Source organism: Tupaia chinensis, unplaced genomic scaffold (genome assembly GCF_000334495.1).
Source record: "Tupaia chinensis unplaced genomic scaffold, TupChi_1.0 Scaffold000126_2, whole genome shotgun sequence".
NCBI classification, from domain to species: domain Eukaryota; kingdom Metazoa; phylum Chordata; class Mammalia; order Scandentia; family Tupaiidae; genus Tupaia; species Tupaia belangeri.
In genome coordinates, this window is record NW_006159594.1 from 3,579,899 (window position 1) to 3,590,306 (window position 10,408).

The following is a 10,408-nucleotide window of genomic DNA, read 5'->3' on the forward strand; positions in this document are numbered from 1 at the left end:
ATCAGGTATACTTATTGTAGAAGAGCAGAGAAAATTATATTACAAAACTGCTGGAATATACCAAAAGATCTACCAAAATCTAGCAAAATAGCCCCACCCAAATAGAGGCCTCTTGTCTAAGAATGTTCACATAACTGCCAGCCTGTCTGCAAAGTTAAAGATAGACTTAGAAACAAAGTGTGTGTACAAAGTCCTGAGAGAATGAAGGAGAGAGGATTATATGTGGCCATCTCCTTGGGAGGTGATTTTTTCCTCTCTTTTTCTCTTTCTCTCTCTCTCCAGTGAGCTCACATGCTCTATAGCAAAAATCTCTCTCTCTAATAAATAAATAAATAAATATAAATAAATAAATGAAAAAGAAAAGAAAGAAAACAGAGGCAATGCCTTCTTTTATTAGTATTAAAAATCTCACCTGATTTGTAGTTTATGAAAGCAGTCTTCTACACCAATCTCTGAATGCTATTTTTCTGTTTGTCCTGTTTTCCCTGTGGAATTCATTTTTTTTCTTCAATTTAATAAATTTTTTTAGAGGTTTTTGCTATAGGGCGTGTGTGCTCGCCAGACAGAGAGAGACAAGAGAGACAGAAAGTGAGAAATCACCCCCCAGGGGGCATGGCCACACTGCAATCCTTTCTCCTCCATTCTCCTCTCAGGATCTTGGACACACACGCACACGCGCCCGGCGTAAGTTTTAAGCCACCGGATCCGGAATGCGAACCGCTGTTGACTGCTTGGGAGTCCAGCGACATAACCATTATGCTAACTGCTGGTTCCCAATTTAATTAATTTTGAGTTAATCTTGCTTATTGAAATAGGTTCCAGTAGTACAGTGGTAATGCAACTGGACCCACATGATAAAAGTTCTGGGTTCATATCCTGGGACCTTCCTAAGCATGCTGGGTTCATGCATACCTGTCAGTGATCTGGGCTGACTGAAATGGCAGGGGCTTGGGGGACTTGGATCAATGACTAAGATGAACATGAATGTCTGCCTTCCTTTCCAATTGCACTGCAGTGGCACTTTGTTTTACACTAGTCAGCTGTATGTTTGTGGGTCTGTTTCTGAACTTTGTTTCATTTTTCTATTTGTCTATCCTTGCATCCATTTTTCATTGCCTTACTTATAAATTATAATTAACCTTTTTACCTGAAAGTTCTCTAACTTTATTTCCCTTCAAATTTGTTTTGAGTATGCTTAGGCCATTTTTTTTGACCATACGGTTTTGTAATCAGCTTGCCAATAGCAACAGTGAAAATAAAAACCAGAGAAAATTTTAAATGAAATTATATTTAATCTATACAGCAATTTAAAGATATTTGATTCCTTCTAATATTGAACTTTCCAATCCACAAATACAGTGCATTTTCTTTCTTTCTTTCTTTTACATTCATTCACTGAACATCATCACAGCATACAAAATGTGATTTCCCATCCAGAATACATTATAGTGGCTTAATCATGCATGTTATCATCAACAATTTTCCATTTCTTGTTTCATATATATATATATATATATATATATATATATATATACACACATACACACACATATGTGTATTTATATATATATATTTTTTCTTCCCCCTATTTCTCACCCTCTGCCATTTCCCACCCTCCTCCCACACTGTCTCTGATATCTGCAGTTGCTTTCCATTCTTTTTTTTCCCCTACATTTTATTGGTTCACCAAATATCTTAATTAATCAAAGTGCTGAGTGAAAAACAGTTTCAACCAAGAATACTATACCTAGCAAGATTATCCTTCATATGAGAAGAGAAGACAACATTCTCAGATAAATAAAATCTGAAAGAATTTACTGACACCAGACCAGTTCTCCAAGAAGTTCTGAAGGGAGTGCTATATCAGGAAAACTAAAGTTTGACACATAGAAATAAGAGTTCAGTAGCAACTGAGAAAACGTAGTACATTTTGTCCATTCTCTTCAACTAGAACTTTAATTTCTCTCCTAAATACTTTCAGGCTGAAATCTCGTATAACTTTCATTAGATTTATTCATAGATTTGATCGATATTGCTATTACTAAGGATAGTTTTTTTAATGTTCAATTTTTTTGTTACTAATACGTAAAATAGCTGTTTTTTTTTTTTTTGTATGTTGACTTTTGCCCTTCCGATCTTACACATTTTATTTCTTTTCTTTGCATCTCTGCACTAGGTAGGCTATTAAGTTCAAAGCTGAGTAGATGAGATGATAAGACGCATCTGTTTGATTTCTGATTTCAAGGAGAATGATTTTAGTATTTTACCATTATGTATTATGTTTGCTATAAGGATTTTTATAGATGAGATATTTTTATTATATTTATTTATGCCAGTAGTTCATACTTGTTAATCATTGTATCATTTTTGATTTAAGCTACTTTGTTTCAGCCCAAGATTGAATCCTTCTAAATCACCTACCAGCTTTGTGAACAGTTCTTTAAAATGCCTCCAAATTTTCTACATTGTCAAATCTGTTGGTTAATCGGTGTCATTTTTTTTTTTTCTTTTCTGGAGACATGTAGTCTGCTTATATTCCAGGTAGGAGCATCTGGCATGTCCCTTTGCCATCATTCTGGGAATTCCAGTTGTCTTTTTCTGATTCCTTGGCTTTCTTTTTGGCTTCCTCCCTTGTTTTTGTGGTGAACAGACTTTAGCGTGGCTTGCGTTTACCTGGGCTCATGGTTCTGCATGTGATATCAGGACAGGGCTGTGGGAATCTCACTTGAGAAAGCACTAGTGAGCTAAGGGGCTTTAGACAGCAATTGTGGAGGGGAAAAGCAGGAAGAAATAGCTGCCATGCTTCAATCCATGACAATAATGAGGCATTCTGATTTTTTAAAAATAATCTTGATCACTATCCTATTTGAGTATGTGTTTTTCATGCCATTTATCAAAATGGTTAAAGCACATTTTAAAAAATCAAGTAAAATATTCATGGAGTTCCCCAAAATCACTAAGATTTATTAAACTCTGAAATGGATTACCAAAGATACTGATGACCTTTTCTGTAAATAATGAATATTCATTCAACAAATATTTATTCAGTATCTCCTGTATATCAAGCACTCTTCTAAATGTTTGAAATGCATCAATGAACAGAATAGACATGAGTATCTGACTTCAAAGAGGAAGACAGACAATAAACATAATAAAGAAGTTTATCTTATAAAATAATATAAATTGATAAAAGACACAAAAAGGATATGGATGATTAGGAGTTCTGGGCAGAATGCAAAATATAATTCAACTTTATTTTATTTTTTTAAATATTATGTATAAGAGAGAGAGACAAAGAGAGAGAGAGATAGAGAGACAGGCACCCCCAACAGGCTCTTCATACTGCTACCTCAGTCCCAGCAAGCAATGGATAGGAATATACATGCCTGGAATGCACAGAGAGGCCTTGGGATGTGCCTGAGACTTTTTCTTTGGGTTCAGCATCACAGAGAATTGTGTTTCTGCTGTACCACCAGCTGTCCCTCCAAAGTGCATTTTAAATAAGGTGGTCAGGGTAGGCTTCATTGAGAAGGTGCAATTTGAGCAAATATTTGTAGAGGAACACTACAGGCAGAGGAAACAGCCAATATGAAGACCTAAAGGTCAGTACATGTCTGGCATGATCATGAACAGAAAGGGACCAGTGGGGCTGAAGCAGAGTAGATAAGAAAGAGCATAATAAGAGGTGATGTCAGAGAGGTAATGCAGGCAAAACTATATTGGCCACATAGGCCATCGTAAGTACTTGGGCTTTTACTCTGAGTGAAATAGGAACCTTTGGTAGACTTGGAGCAGAGGAGAAAAAGACTAGGGGCTAAGGGTAAGTAGGGCTAAGGGTAAGGCTGAAAGAGGACAAGCAAGAAGCTACTAAAATAATTCTGGCTGGTGGTTTTAATCAATATGGCAGCAATGTAGGCTTCAGTACAGGTGGTGAGAAGTGAGTATCACATGGCTGGATAATGACCCCAAAACTTAGTGGTTCAAAGTAATTTATTATTTATCATAATTATGTGGGTTGGCCAAATGGTTGCTCTGATGGTTTTACCTGGTCTCACTCATGAGGCTGTATTTTGTTGTAAGACAACTGGTGAGGAGTTTCCATCAACTGAGATGGAGAAGGCTGTGGATAGGTTAACTTTTAGGTGAGAAGAGCAGGATCTGGGCAGGGAACTAACAGGCAGGCTTAGTACAGTGGCACTCAATATGCAGCTCATTAAGTCAAAGTATGTCTGAGGCAGTTTCTTGCTTTAGGCCAGAGTTAGTCTTTGAGAGTGGAAATTCCAAGCAAGTAGAAGATGGCAAATAGATGTTGGCTCAAGTAGAAGAGGGGCAAGAGAAAGCTCCTACATTCTAGAAAGTAGGACTTAGGTTTTTAATTTTTTTTAGGAATTATTTATTTTATTAATTACCATTATTTTAAAATTTAATTTTACTTATATGTTTTTATTATTATTCATACATTAAATTGCTATACACCATTTATATTGTGAAGAGACTTTACCCAGCATGATATACACCTCAGTCCAGCCCAGTTGAGACCACCATGCACATCCTCATCAACAGATTATAGACCTTATCTGTGTCCCACAAGTGTCTTACCTCTTATATTATTTTTAAAAAATTTGTTATAGGGCATGTGCTCTCACCAGAGAGAGAGAGAGATAGAAAGAGAGAGAGAAAGTGAGAAAGCAAGCTCCAGGTCAGGGACTCAAACTGTTGTTGGCCATGTGGGAGTCCAAATCCTTTACCACTATGCTACCTGCTAGCTCCATTCTAGAAAGTAAGATTTGTAATAGGTAGAGATGGTTTGTTGGAAGTGAACAGGAAGAGGTATATAAATAATGCCACAGGAAGTTCCTAGGATGAAGCATTGTAAGAGGGTTGAAAGAAAATACAAGGGTATAGTGATAGTGATTCAGAAATTAGCATAGTAGCTTTGAAGAAGAATTGAGAGACGCTCTTGAATAACCACTGACCCATTGTGGATCTTGGGTCCTCAATAACAAAGAGACATAGTCAGGAGCATGATAGGTTGACAAAAACTCCTCATTACCACACCATGGAAGAGTCTACAGCACCCTAACAAAGCTGCTCCTGAATATTGCAATCATAGAATATGACCTACAAATTTAAAGTCAACTTCCTTGTCTTGTCTTTTTTGGAGTGGGGCAAATTCTGATAGAGGAACATCTGATTCTCCACTAGACATAAAATGACCTGAATTGAACCCAAGGAAGAGAATTTGTAGAAAGGAGCACCCTCATGCTGTCTAAATCTTCATTGGCAGCCTATGTATGTGAGTACAAGTCTAGGTGTATTTGTACACACATGTATATATGCAAATATTGCCAATTGCTTGACATACCTTTCTTTAGGACAAGGACTCAGACAGAGAGGACAGAGAAACAGGTACTCCTCAGGCTAGTATGCATTCTCAGCTATACTTTACAGATAGGCTGTTAAAGATAAAATATGTTTCTCTACCTGGTTTGACAGTCTACCCAAAGGTCAGGGGATGGACTTTATGATCTCTGAAAGTCAATTTTCATCCTAAGATTTTTCCATTCCAATTATGTCTGATAGACTATTTAAATAAATGATGGTTTTTCTATTAGGAAAGAAAATTAACTGGAATTCATCTATTTGAGTTGCAAAAATTTGAAAATAGGTCAACTCTTAATTATTCAGGGTAGTAGGGAACATCTTGGATGGATTATCCCAAACCACAGGTAATTAACAAAATGTGCAAATTAGGCACTGATTCATAGCATTCATTAAAATTTACATTTAAACTACTACTTAAGCAGCATATATTTGAGATGAGCAAATCAACACGGTAAAAATAATTTTAAGATGAATACAGATATTTCAAATAGAATGTAGAGTTGAAGATATTGCCAAAAGACTGAATGATGTTAGGTATTTTGTACTCTAAAATCAGAACATTTAGGTAGAGCTCCAGAGGATATTTGGCAAACTTTATGATCTCATTTTTGTGAAAGTAGGGGAGAAATCAACAGGTTTTTGCATCCCTTGGAATCTCTCCTGCTAGGCCGTTGCCTGACCCTGCTTTGAGTGTTGGTGTTCGGTCCTAGAGGATATCTCTTGCTCTCCCTGACCCACTTTGCGAAAGAACTAATAGCAGTAGGAAGATTAAGGTTAGTGGAGAAGTGAGATAGACAAACTAGAGACAAAAATTATAACAAGACAATCAATCCTTAACTGAATATGAAAAACAAGACGTTGGTGCCATCCTTAAAACTTTTGTATCATCCTCAATTTCTCAAATTTTGCCAGATTTTGTTGTATTTTGTTATTCTAAAATTATTTGTTGAGGTAATGCATGAAATGAGTGCTTTTGGTTTTATAGATGGTGATTTACTGGAACCTATTGTGTCCCCAACACTACATTGGGCACTTTACCCATGTTATCTGCTCCCTTCTTACGACAGCCATATGCAGTAAGATTATTTTCATTGTACAGATGATACTCAGAGAAGTTCGGGACAGTGTGTGGTAGAGAAGCAGATTAAATCCAGGTTTGTCTGATGCCTGGTTGTCTGATGTCAAAGTCTGGGCCCTTTCTACCAGGCCACTGGTTTTCAAAATACATTCCTCTCAATGTACCTACTTCTACCCTGTGGATTTCCTATAAACTATGAGAAATCCAGATTTTCAGGCTTTACCCTATACTTACTGAATCAGAAACTTGGAGGTTGGTACCTAGTATTCTGTGTATGTATAGATGTCAAGAATTATGTTCTCAAGGTGATTTTTATGCATGCTCAAATTTGAGAACCACTGTATTTTATAATACTCTGTAATAAAGAAGGTATTTATTATTTGTAACTGGAGGAACAGAATTAATCATAACCATTGTTACATGAGGAGAGAAACCAATGGTTTAACTTATTTTATTTTATGTGCCAGAGGGCATGTACATGCATAGGAGAGAGAGAGAAAGAGAGAGAGAGAGAGAGAGAGCAAAGAGAAATAGAAAACAGTCTGGCCACATCACGGTCCTTTTTCTTCTATTCCTTCATCCCATCAGCATCTCAGGAGCTTGTTTTTCAAGCTGCCAGAGTGGGATTCAAACTGGGCTTCACCGTGTTGGATCCAGCTCCCTCGATATAGTGCTTAACTACTGTGCTATGAGACTGGCCCAATGGCTTAATTCTATTGACTTGCTTCCTTCCATCTTCTACTCAAAGATGTGAGCACTCTGGGACCAGCAGTTAGCCTAATGGCTATGTCACTGGACTCCCACATAGTCGACCGCGGTTTGCATCCAGACCCAGTGGCTTAAAACTCACTCCTGGGCCATGTGCGTGCATGCCCAAGATCCTGAGAATGGAGGAGAAGGGATTGCGGTGTGACTATCCCCCCTGGGGGGGGGGATTTCTCGCTTTCTGTTTGTCTGTCTGTCTCTCTCTTTCTGTCTGGCAAGTGCACGTGCCCTGTAGCAAAAACCTCTCAAAAAAAAAAAAAAAAAGAGATGTGAGCTCTCTTCATGAAGAGTCAGAGAGACAGAGAGAGGGAGATGGAGAAGGTACCCCTTCGCCCCAGTGGAGCATTGTCCCACTACAGTTCCTTCTCCATCATTTTTCCATCCTGCCAGGGTTTGGGGTACACACACACACACACACACACACACACACAGTTTGTTTTCAAGCCACTGGGGTCAGGATTTGAGCCATGATAAGTCATGAGGGATCCAGCTTCCTTAACCACTAGGCTATGGAACTGGTCCAGTTTAACTGATTTTCTTATCTGAACTTCCTGTTTTTAATTTCCTTCATTGTTGATTTTTTTTACTTAAATCAGCTAGTAAAGAAATTTCTCAGAATCATTCAAGGAGAATGATGTATTGTCTAAATCTGAGGTCTCCAAAGTGGACTGTGTATAATCTAAGAATGAATCAAGCATGCAAGATTATTCATTGGACTGTGGGAAGAAACCATTAAGATTTCTATTTATATTCAATTTCATCTAAAAGTAAAAATGAAATGAACTTTACTAATATTTAATATGAGATGATTGTAACACTTAAATTTATGTATGGATCCCCATAGGCTGGTCACTGGTACAGGGCCCCTCTTTGGCCTTGGCTCACACATTCTTGGCCCTCTTTTGTACTTTAGCTTTGTGTGACATCCAGTCATGCACAGGTGAAACCTGTAAGCTTCCTGCTCCAACTGTTCTAAGTCTCTCTCACTTCTTATGCTGGGCTCTTCTCTACCTCTATCCTGCAGTTCTCAGGCATGCACAAATGTGGAAGAGTAATGACTTGACTCAATGGAAACTTGGAGCCACTGGATACATATTCGTTTTTCTCTTGTCCCAGATAGATAATTCTGAAGTGCATTCTGCATGACTCCTCATAGAATCCCTGTGACTAACCTCACTGGCCCTCAATAGTAACCAGCCTGACTTTGGATTGGCTTTTGATCTTTCTCTGTTTTCCTTACCCAGTTCCCACTCCTGTTTCCTTTGGTAAGACCATTTCTCACAATAGACTCTTTGGATAGAAGTCATTGGTCTTAGAATGTGTAGGTAAGAAGAATCCTGGCAAAACAAGGTGAATTTTAAAACATTGTTATGAAAGGATATAAGATAAGCAGTTTGGAGATTACTGGTCCAAAGCATCAATTATCACATTTTAAAAAATCATAAGTCCATTAGATGATATTCTAATCTTATATATGTGACACATCCCTGTGAATGCGCTGTTTTTAAAAGCTTTTTTTTTTTCATTTATTTTTTTCCATGAAAGAGAAAGGAAGGGAGGGATGGAGAAAGAGAGAGAAAGAGAGAGAGAGAAAGAGAGAGAGAGAGAGAGAGAGAGATCACAACAGAGTCTTTACACCATGATCCTATCCCCAGTCTTCCAGTTTCACCCAGGCTGGATCACAGCCACATGTGCACTAGGAGTCCTTGGGATGAGAACTTGGGACCTTCTAATGTGTCCTCAGCACTGCAAAGCATTGTATTACTGCTGTGTTTATGTAGTTGATCCTGAATATATCCTTTTTTTTTTATGAGCACACTATAACTCTATTCCTCTTCCTTCCACTTAAAGAAGCATACTGATGCAAGACAGTAAGAGTATGTAATTATGAGGATATTTTAAAAATTTACTCCAGTTTCTAGAATTCATTGTATGTAGATTTTAGTATTTTATCATTAATACCAAATTTCTTTTCACACCTGATAATTGATCTTAATATCCATCTGTATTGTGATCCTTTGGTTGAAATCTCTGTTTAACGTAAATAGATCCAGATTTAGAGCATGGAACTTTATGATAATTAACTATTTAAACAACTTAAGTCATCTATTTGTAAGCGGTTACAGCTTTATACTAGATGATAAACTAAAAACATTTTAGCATTTTGTTTCTTCCTCAAACATAGCTCAGTGATGCTGTGAGATGGACATCTCATCTCTCTGGCATTTTCTCCCTAAACTCGTAACTTCAGTCTAATCATAAGGAATCACCAGACAGTCTAAATTGAGGGCATTCTACAAAACACCTGTGCAATACTCTTCTAAAATGTCAAGGTCTAAGAAAAACAAAACAGTACTGAGAAATTGCCCAAGACCAGAAGAGCACAAGAAGATATGATAGCTACATACTCCATACATACTCCATGGCCTCCTGGGTTGGATACTAGAACAAAGAACTTTATTAGAAAAACTGATGAAATATGAGCAAATTCTGCAGTTTAATTAATAGTATTGTACTAATATTAACTTACTGTTTTTCCAAAATGTACCATTGTTTTTATAACCATGTAACATTAGGGGTTGCTAGGAGAAAGGTGAATGCGTATACTCTGTACTATTTTTGTAAGTTTTCTGGAAATAAAAAAATATTTGAAAGAAATTTTATTTAAAAACAGCACATGAGCAAACAAAAATAATTCAAGTAGATGGGATCTTGGCTCATTTGGGCAGAATATTGCTTTTATGTCATAATTAGGAAATGCTTAAAGACACATGGTGTGTAAAGGGGGAGTATAGGGACCAGCAGATGGTGTAATGGTTACATACCATGTAGGCAACTGCAGTTCAAGTCCAAGACCCAGCAGCTTAAAACTCACACTGGGCTTGTGTGCATGCATGCCCAAGATCTCGAGAGGAGAATGAAGTGACTGCAGCATGGTCATTCCCCCAGAGGATGGTTTCTCATTTTCTATCTCCATCTCTCTCTGTGTGTCTGGTGAATGCATATGCCATATAGCAAAAATCTCTCAAAAAAAGGGGGAAGGAGTATATATATAGAGCAATGCTGTCACACAGGCAAAGGAAAGTGCTCAACTGAGATTTTGTCAAGACTATAAAGAGCCTATTGATATCGTGAAAACCCAAATCCTACTTTTTTCCCCATTTAGAACACTTTTTTAGG